General features: G+C 36.4%; 1 protein-coding gene across 1 annotated transcript in view; it reads right to left on the bottom strand.

Moving 5' to 3' along the window:
- LOC112048758 (synaptotagmin-7) overlaps positions 1-14,893 on the bottom strand; it is a 387,831-nt gene that overhangs the window by 346,796 nt on the left and 26,142 nt on the right. The window lies entirely within an intron of this gene.

Below are 14,893 nucleotides of genomic sequence, written 5' to 3' on the forward strand. Positions count from 1 at the left end.
TTATTTTCTGCCCTATAACACTTTTAACGTTTTTTTTTATTCTTTACAAGTTAGCCCTTGACTACGATCTCACCTGATGGTAAGTGATGATGCAGTCTAAGATGGAAGCTGGCTAACTTGTTAGGAGGAGGATGAAAATCCACACCCCTTTCGGTTTATACACGGCATCGTACCGGAACGCTAAATCGCTTGGCGGTACGTCATTGTCGGTAGGGTGGTAACTAGCCACGGCCGAAGCCTCCCACCAGCCAAAAACTACGTTATACTGCCAAATCTTTTTTTAACTATTTTACTTAACTAGGTTTTAAAGTTTTTATAACCTCTTGTAATGCTAAATGAGACAAAGTTAATATTTTCTTATAAAGATTTCTGTAACTAAATATAAAAAAATGGTCTGTTATATAAATAAGTATATTAAATTACTTATACAAAGGAATAGGCAACAAATTTTCGCCCATGTATAACCGGACAGTTAACCGGACATCAATTACATTAATTGCGCTCCTACGCTGTAGTTAAGAGCTAGACAGCGAAAGCAGCTGAGATAACATACGTATATCTCTTCCACAGCAATGCTTATTAACATAATAGGTATGCCATCTAGCTGACTCGGCCAATTTTTCTGCCATTTGATTTCATACAAAAATACTAAAAATTACGATACAAAAATCGAGGGTGAAAGTAGATGGGTGAAAAATGCTTTACAATATATTCTGAAACTTAGCTAATAAAAAAAATTATACCACACGATCCGTTCTAATGAAATACCGTGGCAGATTTTTTGGAGTTTACTCCTTAAGAATCGATTTTTCATATATAGCCCCCGGTGTGAAAAAATATGGACAGTAAAATTCGATGAACGAATGACAGCGTTACGTTTTTGTGCGGAACCTATTCTGCGCACCTTTCACCGCCGCTGAATCTCTCACTCCGCCGCCAATAGAGTGCACATGCGTACGGGCGCGCACGCCGTGGCCTGCTGCTCCTCGGTGGCGCACCTTTCACTTTTTAGGCGTAGGTATTGAGACGTACATAGTGCATGCTGCGGGGCAACATATACACCTATTTAGACAGCCGATCTAAAAGAGTAAACTCCATTAGTGCATAGGAGCTGATACACACTTTTTTTATAATAGACTAGCCGAGACCTCCGACTTAACCCGCATGGAACCCTTTACAAAACCCGAATATCCCATTATGTATTGATCATAAAGATAAAATATGTCAGCTATTATATGCTCTCGTTCTATATAAATCTTCACTTTGGTTAAATTCAATTTATTTAGCACTAACCCTTATCTGGGATGAAAACATCACATTTTACAAGCATTACATCCGCTACATCAAAATATATCCTCAAGCACATTCCACGCATTGAATCTCGACACCAATTACACTAATTGGTGTCCATCACTAACTCCTACGTACGACCAACGACCGGTCAGTTATTACGTAGAGATAAGATTTCCGTAATTCCGTAATTATCTGGGATAAAAACCTTGTACTTACACTTTACAAGCATTACATATCCGGTACGTCAAAATATATCCTCAAGCACATTCCACGCATTCAAACTCGACACCAATTACACTAATTGGTGTCCAGCACAAACTCCTGCGTACGGGTCAGTTATTACGTAGAGATTTCCGTAATTCCGTAATTCAAATACGACAGTCATTACGTACGTCAGTACGTACGTAAAATAATGTCAGGTCAGGTATATTTTTTATGGGCCATCAGGCTTCGATGATCGACCCCTTCGGTATTTGGGTGTGGGATGCTGTCGCTGCAGTGGCTTTTTGGACCTCTTTTGCTGGTTGGGTCGCGGTAGCTTACGGAACATACCCGATGACCCCAGTCATCAGGCGACCAGACCAAACACCGTGGGGTTTTAGTCGGTTTAAGTCCGACAAATATAGCCTCCCTGTGGCGAGAATGGTATCCATGAAGATTTATCCACTCAAAAAAATTGTGCATTTTTTGTTAATTTTTTTTTAAAGAATATTCGCCATATCTCATAAATATGACCAATATTCCCGCTCCCCCCCAAATAGTCGGAAAACACTGTTAGGAGTGGAGCAATAATCTCTTGGTGTTGATTGCCCCTTTACCATAGAGCTTTTGAAGCTTAATGAGTTTACAGAGATTGTTTCACTGAATAGTGGGACTATGGTCTACGATCGCTACGTCGTAGAGTTTCGTAGCAAGATCTACGTAAAATATGTCTATAGATATATTTTATCGATGCTCTTTTATCTACATTCATGCCTTACATCCAGTCTTTTGACTTTCTAATCTTTACTTATATTCATCACAATGGATTAAGCGGCTTAGGTGAGAAAAAGTAACACACCGACAGACAGACATAACAGTTAATTTCGCATCCTTTATAATAACAACTAGCCCGCGAATTCGTCCGCGTGGAATGGAAGTTTTTACACAAATCCCTCGGGAACCATGGATTTTTCGGGGATAAAAAGTCTATGTGTTAATCCATGCTATAATACATATCAATACCATATTTCAGCTAATTCGGTTCAGTAATCGAGGCGTAAAAGAATAACAAATATCCATATCATCAAAATCATCAGTTTTCGCAAATCTCGGGAAACCAAGGATTTTTTCGGGATGATGTGTTAATCCAGAGTTAAATCTATTTCCATTCCAAATATCAGCCAAATCGCTTCCGTAGTAGCGGCTTTAAAGAGTAACAAACATCCAAACATCCATACAAACTTTCGCGTTTATAATATTAATAGGAAGTAGGATTATTGATGCAGCAAAGTTGATGATAAATCAGCTCATCATAAAAATGTTACAAGTTCCTCGCTTATTTTATGTCTTTCTGTTTATCCTAGAACTAAACCAATTTTGATAGAGCTACTGGAAGATAGAAGAGACTACTGAGCAACATATACCAAATGCTATGGTTTCCGCGGGATTTGTGAAAAACAAAGTTTTACGCGGACGAAGTCACGGGCGTCCGGTAGAGTATAATATAATCTTAAGATTCGAAGTACTAGTTGCATATTGTTTTTCTATCTAATATCTATTGGCTCGTACAATCGCCAGGAATGCAGGGAGGGGAGGGGGGTGCATTGCAGCATCAGTCCGTCGCATTGTGGTCTCTCTGGAATGGAATTCAATTATCGTGACCGTAATACCAATAATATTAAAGACGTAGAAACGAGTTAGCACCGCCGAATGCAAAATGCACTTACGTTTTATACAACACTAGTGGACGCCCGCGACTTCATCCGCGTGGAATTTAAATTTTCACAAATCCCTCGGGAACCATGGGTTTTCCGGGATAAAAAGTAGCCTATGTGTTAATCCATGCTATAATATATATCAATACCAAATTTCAGCTAATTCGGATAAGTAGTCGAGGCGTGAGAGAGTAACAAACATTCATATCATCAACATCATCAGAGTTGCAAATCTCGGGAAACCATGGTTTTTTTCCTATTATCCATTAGCCTATGTGTCAATCCAGAGTAAAATCTATTTCCATTCCAAATATCAGCCAAATCGCTTCAGAAGTAGCGTCGTTAAAGAGTAACAAACATCCAAACATACATCCAAAACATTCATACAAACTTTCGCGTTTATAATATTAGTAGGAAGTAGGATATTAGGATTCTTTATTTGAATAATATTACAATGTGTCCGATTATTTTTAAGCAACTACGAGTACATACAAAAGTAGAATCAATTTTTTTTACAACCTTTTATTTAGAGTGTCAGAGAGACTTATTCTACATCAATGCTTTTTTATTTCTACAAACGAATAAGGTGAAATTGAGCCGGCCAAGTGCGTGTCGGTTCACGTGCAGTGTAGAGTTCCGTAGATTAAATTAGCACTTTAAACCCATAGTTAATGCACAAAAATACCGAAAACGATACCCTACACCATGTGAACTTACTTACAGACAGATCCCTAAAATGAAAAAAAAATGGTAAAAGGCCATATCCTTCAAAGAAGAAGAAATATATTGAGCGATATCCCACACAATGAGGTAAAAGAGTAAAAAAAATTACATTTAGGAGAGGTTCCCTAAAAAAAATTTATTCGACATCAAATGAGTTGTCATTAATACTTTTCATTCCATTATAAAGAACTATTTTAGAATTACCCACTCTTTACCAGCTAGATAATTATGTGATCTCGTAGAAATAATCAACTACCATTGAGATGATTGCCAAAACGAAAAATACATGTAAAACGATAAAGTGGGTCAAATTTTGAAGCGTACACCGGGATAAATAATTTTAGTGCTGATCAACTCATTCGGTTGGAGATAACTATTTAAAAATTCATAACCGACATGTTTTATACTTCAAACTATAATATGTAAAACTAACATTTTATCACAGTACATTAAATTGAGTTTCACACAGCAGGCGATGGAAAGAGTATCTCTGCGTGATTGAATCAGCAATGAGGAGATCGGCAGAAGAACCAAAGTCACCGACATAGCTCAACGATTCGCGAAGCTGAAGTGTCAACGGACGGGGCACATAGTTCGAAGAGCCGATGGACGTTGGGGTCCCAAGGTGCTGGAATGGCAACCCTAAACTACAAAGCGCAGTGTTGGTACCCACCAGGTGGATTGACCACATGAAGCGAGTCGCTGGGATTCGCTGGATGCAGGCGGCTCAGTATCATGATGTTTAGAAGTCCTTATAAAAGGCCTATGTCCTGCAGTGAACGTCCATTGGCTGATATGATGATGATGATGACATAAAATTGTACTCCAGATTAATATTTTTGTGATAGCTGTTTAATAACATTTACATACAAGGTTTATATTATATTCGATCAAAAAATGTTACATTTGAAATCCTGCTTACGTAATATTTGTCGCGCGTTAATATCGGAGCTAAGCGCGCCATCTGCAAGTGACGGGGCACGGGTATAAACTTCTTGTATCTAACTAAATCTACTGCGTTATATCACATATATTTTTTATAGTAAAAATGTGTAGAAACTAGGGAGAAAACCAATAAAGCAATATAAATTACAATCTAGCCTACATATGTGACTAATATGTATTTATTTTTTACAATGTTTACAAATTTAAAGGTCTTGAAGTGAAAAATGAAAGTGCAAAACAATTTGTAGAAATATTAAATAAACCAATTATTGCCAAAAGTTATTTATTATGTGAAAACGCACAGATATCGTACAGGCAGGAGCGATGTGAAATACAGTGACTCACGAGTTCATGACAGATCAGAATGGAAAAGGTTGAGATGAAGGCTTTTGCCGATTGGCAACCAATCAAAAACTAAACAAATTACTAATACTACAAGATAGACCAGTGATCAAAAAATAAACAGTGTTTAATACTGATACCACGAATAAAAATACGTGTGGTAGCTCATTCGATTCGTCATGACCTCTATGATGATAAAAACATTTCTGACCCGCACATTAACAATTACATAAGTTAAAAATAATTGATGATTTGTAAAAATAGGGGTCTACATTAATAGAAATTACTCCCAAACTATTGGTGTTACAGAATTGTTACAATAAGATTCTTAAAGTAGAGGAAATTTTTTAATAAAATTTTTAACTTGTAAAACCTGATCTCTATTGATAATATATTTTATTTAATGTTTAAAGTAGGGTTTCGCGAGGCCGCTAAATGCAATCGCATCATCGCTAGAAAGCTGGTGTATCCAGTAATATTGTATTAAAAATTTATTAAAAAAATGGAATTGTATTTTTATAGACTCTATAGTCTATATAAGTTAAAAATAATTTTGTATGAATACGTTTTAAATATTAAGTTTTAATTGTCAATTTATTATTATTTTATGACAACGTCCAATAACTTTGTTCAAGACATATAATATCTGATGCGTGAATAATACTAGATATATTGTATTAAAAGATATCACGAATGCCACCAAAAACGACAAAGCGGAAGCACTACAACGTCACGTAACAACTGAAGGCGATAGAACCACACCTAATCGTATCATTATTTTTTTTTTTTTTTCTGTCTGAGTAGGTGCCGATAGCTCCCTGCGGAACCACTACGGCGTCACCGGGGGGGTTGGGCGAGCGCAGAAGCATCGCCTGATGTGACCCGAAGGCTGAAAGAAAGATAGAGGACGGAACGGCTCTCTAAGGGCGTCTCCTATGAGACTCGGACCTCGGCTTAGAAGGCCATTCTGGAGGAGGTAACCGTGACCTGAACGTATCATTAATCATTAGCTTGTTTTAAGGGCCTACTGCAGGGCTAGGCCATAATAGAGTGAATATATTTCCTAATTTTTATCGATCTCATCTGATGTTAAGTGAAGGTGCAGTCTTACTTGCAAGATGTACAATCGAAGCAGGATTACTTGGAGGAGGTAGGTTTGTTTTACCCAAGTCTCTGACGGTTTCTATGCGTACTGGAACGCTAAATCGCTATAAGGAGCTTAGCTAAGCTTATGCACTATTCCGTTGATTTGCTTTACAATAACAAACACTAAATGTAAAGATTAACATCTCAACAAGCCTCGATAACTCAACGGTAAGAGCAGTTGGACTCTTCACCAAGGGGTGGTGGTTCGATCCCCGCCTCTTAGCACGGTCTTTCCCGACTAGTTAGCGGGGAGTGAGAATATTGGTTATATTATAAAAAACATGACAAACATTCTTTTTAATAAAAAAAAAATCGGTTGTGTGTAAAGTCGGTTTACTGACGATAGTTGAACGTGACAGCGTCATAAGAAAATACTGAGGGAATGGTTGCATTTTTCAAAAGAAAATGTTCCTTTTTCTAAAATACTGTTTAATAATTATTAATCTTCCAGATTAGAGATATATTCCAGATAGAGATATCTTCCAGAGAGATAATAGACCAGAATATACTTTATTAGTTGTGAAAAAAAGTTGGCATCCCTAGAGCGAGGGAACGACGCATGACGTAATTTTTTTTCGAGTGTGCAGCCGGCTCCATCGAATTATAAGACGGTGTCACGTCAAAAAAAGACTCACTTTGTAAAGCCCCGTTCTATTGACTGTGCCTAAAAGTCTTGTTACGCTTCGCCTAAGTGGGCTTGTTACGCCCTCTGGTCACAGCTTTATGTAAATACGAACAAATTAATCAAGCACAGTGAGCAAATTAACAAGATTTATGGCCCCGATGAAAATAAAGCTCATTTATGGCGCACTTCAACCAGATATTATTAACTACTCATCTATACTTCTATGCTATGCTCTACTGGGACCGAACTATTATCACTGACAGGTATATTGTAATGCTAATTGACCTATTTGCCTAGTGGGAGTTTTCAATATTTTCATACTGTTACTATCGCGTTGACGTTAACGCGAATTTATATGGAATTGAAACAGTTGTGCAGTAGTGCCACTAGATGGCGCTGTTTCAATTCCTTAGAAATTCGCGTTTACGTTAACGCGATAGTAACAGTATCAAACTGCCACTAGGCCCACTGTTAAAGTGCTAGTCGTTCGGTCACTGCACCGTGCAATAATTGTTGATATTACTGTTCCACATGACGATAATCTGGTTAAAGCCGAAAAGGAAAAAGTATCAAAATACTTGGACCTCGCTCACGGTTCCACACGGCGGTAATTTACCGCCATGTGGAATGTTGAATCAACTATTATTGTTCCGATAGTTGTTTCAGTCAATGGTCGTATAGCGAAAAGCTTCGACCAACACCTTAAAAAGCTTTCACTTAATTCTTGGATCAAGAGTCGGATACAGAAGGATTCTTGAGACGGCGCGTATTGTGAGGAGGTTCACTCTGGAGCCCTGACCACCGGTTGCTTGGGACCTCAAATGTCCTGCAGCGGGAGGGTTGATTTTTTTATAATTTTTTAATAGTGTTTTCTATTTTATTTTTATATCAACATTGTTAAAAATTAAAAAAAGGACTCATATACAACCAAAATTGATTTATGTTATTGTAGGGGGTAATCTCTAGATTTACTAAACCGATTTTGATTTTTTTTAACACTAGAAAGCTACGTTATTTGTGAGTCTCATAGGCTATATTTAATCCCGGTATTGTTATGGAAACTGGAACTATGCGAGTGAAACCGCGTGGCTTGTGCTACTGTAGTATAGAGACGCTTGGAAACCATTCGCTCCATTAATCAAGATAATATATTAGAGAGCACAACTTAATGTGATTTACTAGAGGAAAGATGAGTGCGCTTGTGAACCACGCAGAGATAAGATTATCTAATGTCTTTATGAAGTAATAATTCTATGTATAGGTTCCCATATTTGAAGTGTTTTTTGAAGACTTTCTTTAAACATTTTATTTCCTATTTTTAGCGTGTTCCAGGATAAATTTAATGCCAAGAAGCCTCTACAAAAATTATAACATAGTTTCATAATACATACAAATAAAAGTCCGATAAAAAGAAATTCAAAATTAGTTAGTAATTGTCGAAATTATCAGCTGAAAAACATTAAAAAACTTACACGTTGAATTCAAAACCTCCTTTTTAAAGTCGATTAGAACAGTTACCCGCATTTTAAAAAAGATTTTTTTTAGCAATAGATGAGGCCAAAATTACCAAAAATGTTTGGAAATTTATTTTCTTTATCTATACTAATATTATAAAGAGGTAAAGTTTGTAAGTTTGTAAGTTTGTAACAATTTTTTGAAATGGGGTAATCTTCGGAACTACTGGACCGATTTTAAAAATTCTTTCACCAGTAGAATGCTACGTTATCGGGGAGTGTTATAGGCTATATTTTATATTTCTATCATATATAACTACTGAGATATCGCGGGTTTTCTCTTACAGGTCTGGAGGCTTATTGAACCTTTAAAAGTTCTACAAAAAAGTCCGCGACACCATATATCTATCTTTTATATTTTAGCAGATATAGTACCTTTAGTACTTTAATAAATTATTTAAATTTTAAACTAAGGTTTACGTCATTATTTACACAACTAAACTTAAATCCTTATCAAAATAAATGATTTAATAATCACAAGGATATTATAGAGATAAGATTTGCCCTTTACAGTATGTTAATTAGTTATATAGTTTCGGAGATAATACAAAATTTCTGAAAGTCGCAGAAATGCCGCTATATGACGCCCCGCGGTTTCAATTACGTGGTTCCCGTTCCCGTATGAATATGAGGACCAAACATAGCCTATGACACTTGCAAATAATGTAGCTTTCTATTGGTAAAAGAATTTTCCAAATCGGTCCAGTAGATCCAGAGATTACCCCCGACAACCACACAAACTTTACCTCTTTATAGTATTAGCATAGAAGTCGCTTGGGAAATTATAGTCTTTTGGTCATTGCACCACGCACAAAAGGCTGGACCAATTTTGCTGAGGGTAGGGATAGTATAGAGGTAGGGAAGGGGTAGGATAGAGGTAGGGTAGGGGTAATTTATGGAAAGTGTAGGGTAGGGTAGGGTAGGGTACGGATAAGGTAGGGGTAGTGTAGGGTAGGGGCAAGGTAGAGGTAGGGGAAGGATATGGAACGTATAGAGTAGGGGAGGAGTAGGATAGGGGTAGGGTAGGGGTAGGGTACGGGTAGGGTAGGGTGAGGGTAGGGGTAGGGAAGGGTTAGGGTTAGCGGTAGGGTCGGAGTAAGGTAGGAGTAGGGTAGGGGTAGATTAGGGGTAGGGTAGGATAGGGTATGGATAGGTTACGGGTAGGGTTAGGGCAGGGTAAGGTGGGGGGAAGGAAGGGTAAGCATTAGCGGTAGGGTAGGAGTAAGGTAGGGGTAGGGTAGGGTAGGGTAGGGTTGGGTAGGTTTACGAGCAGGGTAAGGTAGAGGTAGAGAAGTTTACATCAATTTTTACGCGGACGAAGTCGCGGGCGTCCGCTAGTTATATATATTTTCACACCTAAAGTCTAAGTTTTTACAAATCCCTCGGGAACTATGGACATTGTAGGGATAACAAGTAGAATAATGTTGCTCAGTTACCTGTAAAACTCCCATTAAAATCAATGCAGCCGTTCTCGAGGTTAGTCCGGACAAACACACAGACAGACCGAAATTTATAAAAACGGTTGTTTGTGTTTTAGTGTAATAACAAACGAACCATTTGAGAAACAGTTATTTTGAAATCACAGACAAACATTTCAATTTTATTTAAATGTTTTACGTATTGATGTTAAATAACAAAATGTTTACTTCTCTGTGGAAGCCATAACCTTGGCTTCATTCAACATCCCATTTTATCAACGACATTAAAATTTGCATAAAGTTTACTACTTGACCTTTTTCAGGGGACCGAATAAAGGTTCCCCTGAGAGGGGAGAAGTTATAAAAACTGAAACGTACTCGACATGACAAGGCCGCGCACGGGGAACGAATAAATTTCGTTCGCTGCATTTTTTATATTCTAACTCTAATAGTTGACTTGGTCGTTACTAGGCCTCGTAAGAAGGCTCAAATTCGAACTGTGCTTGGAGTTATTCTGCGTGCAATCATATCAGTTATTAAGAGATCCTCAGACAAAACAAAATCTCTGATATAGCTCAGGGAGTCGCGAAGCTGAAGTGGCAATGGGCAGGGCATATAGTTCGAAGAGCCGATTTACTTTGGGGTCCCAAATTGCTGGCAGAGCGACCCCGTACCGGGAAGCGCAGTGTCGGTCGACCTCCCACTTGGTGGACCGAAGACATCAAGCGCGTTGCAGGGAGCCGCTGGATGCTAGCTGCTCGAGACTGTGGTGTTTGGTAGTATGCAAGAGGCCTATGTCTAGAAGATCGGCTGTTAATGACGATCATAATGAATAGTTGACATAACATGTAAGTTCTCTTCTAAGCCTTACTCTAGAGAGCACGTCCTGATATAGTTTTTATAGAATCAATTGACAGACCAAGCAGATGATGAGTCTAATGTTAAGCGGAAAACTATCGCCATGTTATGATGTAGATGTTAAGCCTCATGTATCTATAATTACACGGGCAACTATGCCTCGCTGGAAACATAGGAATGCTGCTAAGTGCCAGTAATAAGCGTGGCTGCAGTACATCTCCGTCGGAGAAACATCATGGCAAAACCTGTATACCTGAGGATTTTCTTCGCATTGACTACTACCATATTCGTGGTGGACTATTAGCCTAACCCTTTTCATTCTAGAGGAGACTCTTGTTCATTCATTCATTCATTCATTCATTCAACAGTGACACGAATATGGGTTGATAAGTTAATGACGAAGATAAACATCCTCCTGGTGTATGCTTTACGAACCTGTTAGACCTCAAACATATTCATATCATACTTAAAACCTCTTAAATCTATAGTGATTATCCACATTGCATGAGAAAAATCAGCAATAACCTTTCAACAATAAAAGTACTTGCTAACTGCAATAAAAATAGTCATTTAAAACTCATTTTCACCTAAAATTTCCTCAAATCGCCAATTCATATAACTTATCTCATTATGCGGTGACAAAGTGTCTGTCGCCAAGTAAAATCATATTTTAACGCCTCTTTACCAAGGAAAATGAGTTCAAGACATAATGAACCTTATGTGAATAGGGAAAAGCTGAATTTCAAGCGACGAAGTTTTTTTGTGTATTTTTTCAAGTTGCAAGGTTATATGAGAATAAGGGACCTTACTACAACTTTAAAAACTCTTTTATTCCTCGACTGTCTGCTATCCTATAAATAAGATCTACTTTCTAGTGCAAAATCCTTTATATTTTTAATTTCAAAATCAAAATTTCAAGTAATCTTAGTCAGTAAGCACTTTCGAAAATTAGTTGATATGGTAATAAGACGTTTAGTCGAAAACTTAACTTAATCATCTAAAACTTTAGAAGCTGCAAAATAATCAAAGATATATATAATATATGATAAAGTAAAGTCTTATTATAGTGTCAATGAGTATTTAAATGATAAAAAAGCTTGGTGTTAAACTGTATTATACGACTGTGTGCTTAGTTTTAAATAAGTTTGTAAAATGGTGATAAAAAAAACAACTAAACCTTGGCTGAGTTTGTTGTGGGCTCTTCTCGGACCAAGGCGCGTTTGGAACCCTCGTAACTTTAATTTTAATTATTCGAATAATTGTTATCACCATTATCTTAAGTTTAATATTATTACCTGACGTTTCGAAAGAGCTTGTAAACTAAGCCTATTTGAAATAAATGAATTTTGACTTTGACTTTTGACTTTGATTTTGCAGTACATAAATGGGTGTTCCTGAGCTAATTTTTGATGGTTCAAAAGATATTTTAATACTTAAATGTCTACGTAAATTTTAAATTCAACCACCTATTTTAACTATTTTTTGGATATTACAAAATATATTCCAATATTACCCCTGAAGCTAAGCTTTTAGGCTATTCGAGATTCAACTAAATGGAAAAGGGTTGATTTTAACAAATCTAAAGGCTGATATAAATCGCCTTAGCAATGTAAGGTAGGCATTTGATAAAGGTTCGACAGTTTGAGCTTTTTCGCCATTTTACCGAAAGAGAAATATTATATGAAACTACGAAATGAAAAAAATAACACAAAGTCCAAAGTTTATGAAAGAGAGGAGATATTTCGATGCTTTATTTATTAATATTTGAAATGCAAAAAGGAATTTGTTTGTTTATTTAGTTACACGGCTAAACCATTATACAGATTTTACACCACTGCAAATCTACATTACAGCTAGTGTCTCAATTTCTCAAAGATATTGTCAGAGGTACTGAAAAAAACATAATATACATATTCCGACCGAGAGAAGAAGAACCTTCAGACATTATTCAGCATTAAATAATTTAATGACGTCTTAAGCATTATACACTCAGAGCACAATTATCCGCCCTCATTAATATGACGCGAATATATTAAAGTGGGCGGATGATTGTGCCGCTAAATATCTTAGTCTATTGTTTTCTCTATCTTTTTGTTTGTTTTTTTTAGAGTAAGTTATTATTTTGCAACCAATGTAAGCATGTTGTGTTTACATCGAGTAGGCACAATTACATAAGGATGTGTAAAATCAATTTTTTAATAAGTTAGTTTAAGGAAATCTATACTAATATTATAAAGAGGTAAAGTTTGTAAGTTTGTAAGTTTGTCACATTTTTTAAATGGGGTAATCTTCGGAACTACTGGTCCGATTTCAAAAATATATTAGCTGAGTTATCACAGTTTTTGTCAAACAGGTCGGACTGAAAATCCTCTTAAACAGACTTATTCGCATGCGCTGCCTTAACTATTGTGTAAAATTAAAATTAATGTATAGAGACTTTATGTATCTTTAAAAGATCTACAAAAAAGTCCGCGACACCATATATCTATCTTCTATATATTAGCAGATATAGTACCTTTTGTGTTTTAAAAATTATTAATTTTATATACTTAGGTTTACGTCATTATTTATACAATTAAACTTTAATCCTTATTAAAATAAATTATTTAATAATTACAAGGATATTATGGAGATAAGATTTGCCCTTTACAGTATGTTAATTACTTAAATAGTTTCGGAGATAATGTTTTATAAACCAATAAAAAAAACATACCATTAAAAGTAATACGAGTTAATACTGAAACATAGAGTTCACTAGCATTAACGATAGTATTCTAGCGACCGTGTATATAAAATACAATATATGGAATAACTTCACCTAATACATATTAATAAAACAAACTCAAACAAAAAATCTAACATTATTAATCCAATCTCGAAATACAATATGAAACACAAACGATCCGATGTGATCCAATACGTCAAAGTCACAAAATTATGGACCAACTTTCAATGTCCCAAAAACAACTGTAATAACGCTGGGCCACGACACTGTCGCACCGCTAGAAAGTTACCATACGGAATACCTTTATTTTTACAGGTCACATAATGTTCAGTTATTACCGTTGCCTTTTACGAGTACCATCTGCAGCATCGGAACCACTGTAGCTTTGTTAGCCTCTGTTGACGCAACAAAACGTAAAGCTCGTGCGGATTAACTTGACATCTGGCTCGAATGATGTTTGTACAGTGTTTGTTGGGTTGTGTTTGAATGCCAGCACGGCTATTCTGTAACGATATTCTTACTCGCAAGTGCGAGTTTCGAATTCACCTCTATCTCTCTCTATTTAACACGATACCATAGAATGAGAAAGATATCGCTGAATTCGAAAGTCGCACTTGCGAGTTTTACAAAACATCGTTAGAGAATAGCCGTGCAGGTGTCAAGCCAAACGTATTAACGCTTCACCCTGAAAGAGTACATTTAGCGCTGTTATGTGTTCTACAGTATACATGAAATTGTTTTGACGCTTGACGCTGACGCTAGCAGCACAACAAATTTGGTATAAAAACTGTGGCTCGTGGCCGTCGAGTAATAATATTTTATGCCTTCGTGACATTGAAACTTTGAGGGTCAATAATTTAGTATGAGTACAGACGAGCGTAATTTCATTGATTTTATCATTTTTTTCCATTACCTATTATTATAGACTACTGCTGTATAACTATGACAACTGACAAAATACATACAAAAGGGGGTTAAGAAGTAACTTAAATATTTGAGAATTAACGTAAAATCGGTTAGACGTCGCATTTAACATTTTTTTTTATCTTGTAAAAACTTGGACTTTTCAATAATACAAAAATTAAAATAAGGGTTTCGTTTTTGTACTTAAGTTCGGATAAATGGTCTAGTTGTTTTTGAGTTAAATTCTTACAAACAAACAGACGAGAAATCAAATCTTGCCTTTTCGTCATATTAGTTGATTAAAAAACCTATTCTGAAAAATATGCATTTTAAAAATTCTACCTACATTTTTATGAATAAACTATCATAAATTCACCCGAAGCGCGTCCATCTGTGTTATACGAATGTGAAGTGCCACGGATCGCTTTTGCATACTCCGCTGGTGCTCTGAGGCTTTATTTAAAAGCCTTTTTTCCTATACGGGG

The sequence above is a fragment of the Bicyclus anynana genome, chromosome 8, assembly GCF_947172395.1.
Source record: "Bicyclus anynana chromosome 8, ilBicAnyn1.1, whole genome shotgun sequence".
NCBI lineage: Eukaryota > Metazoa > Arthropoda > Insecta > Lepidoptera > Nymphalidae > Bicyclus > Bicyclus anynana.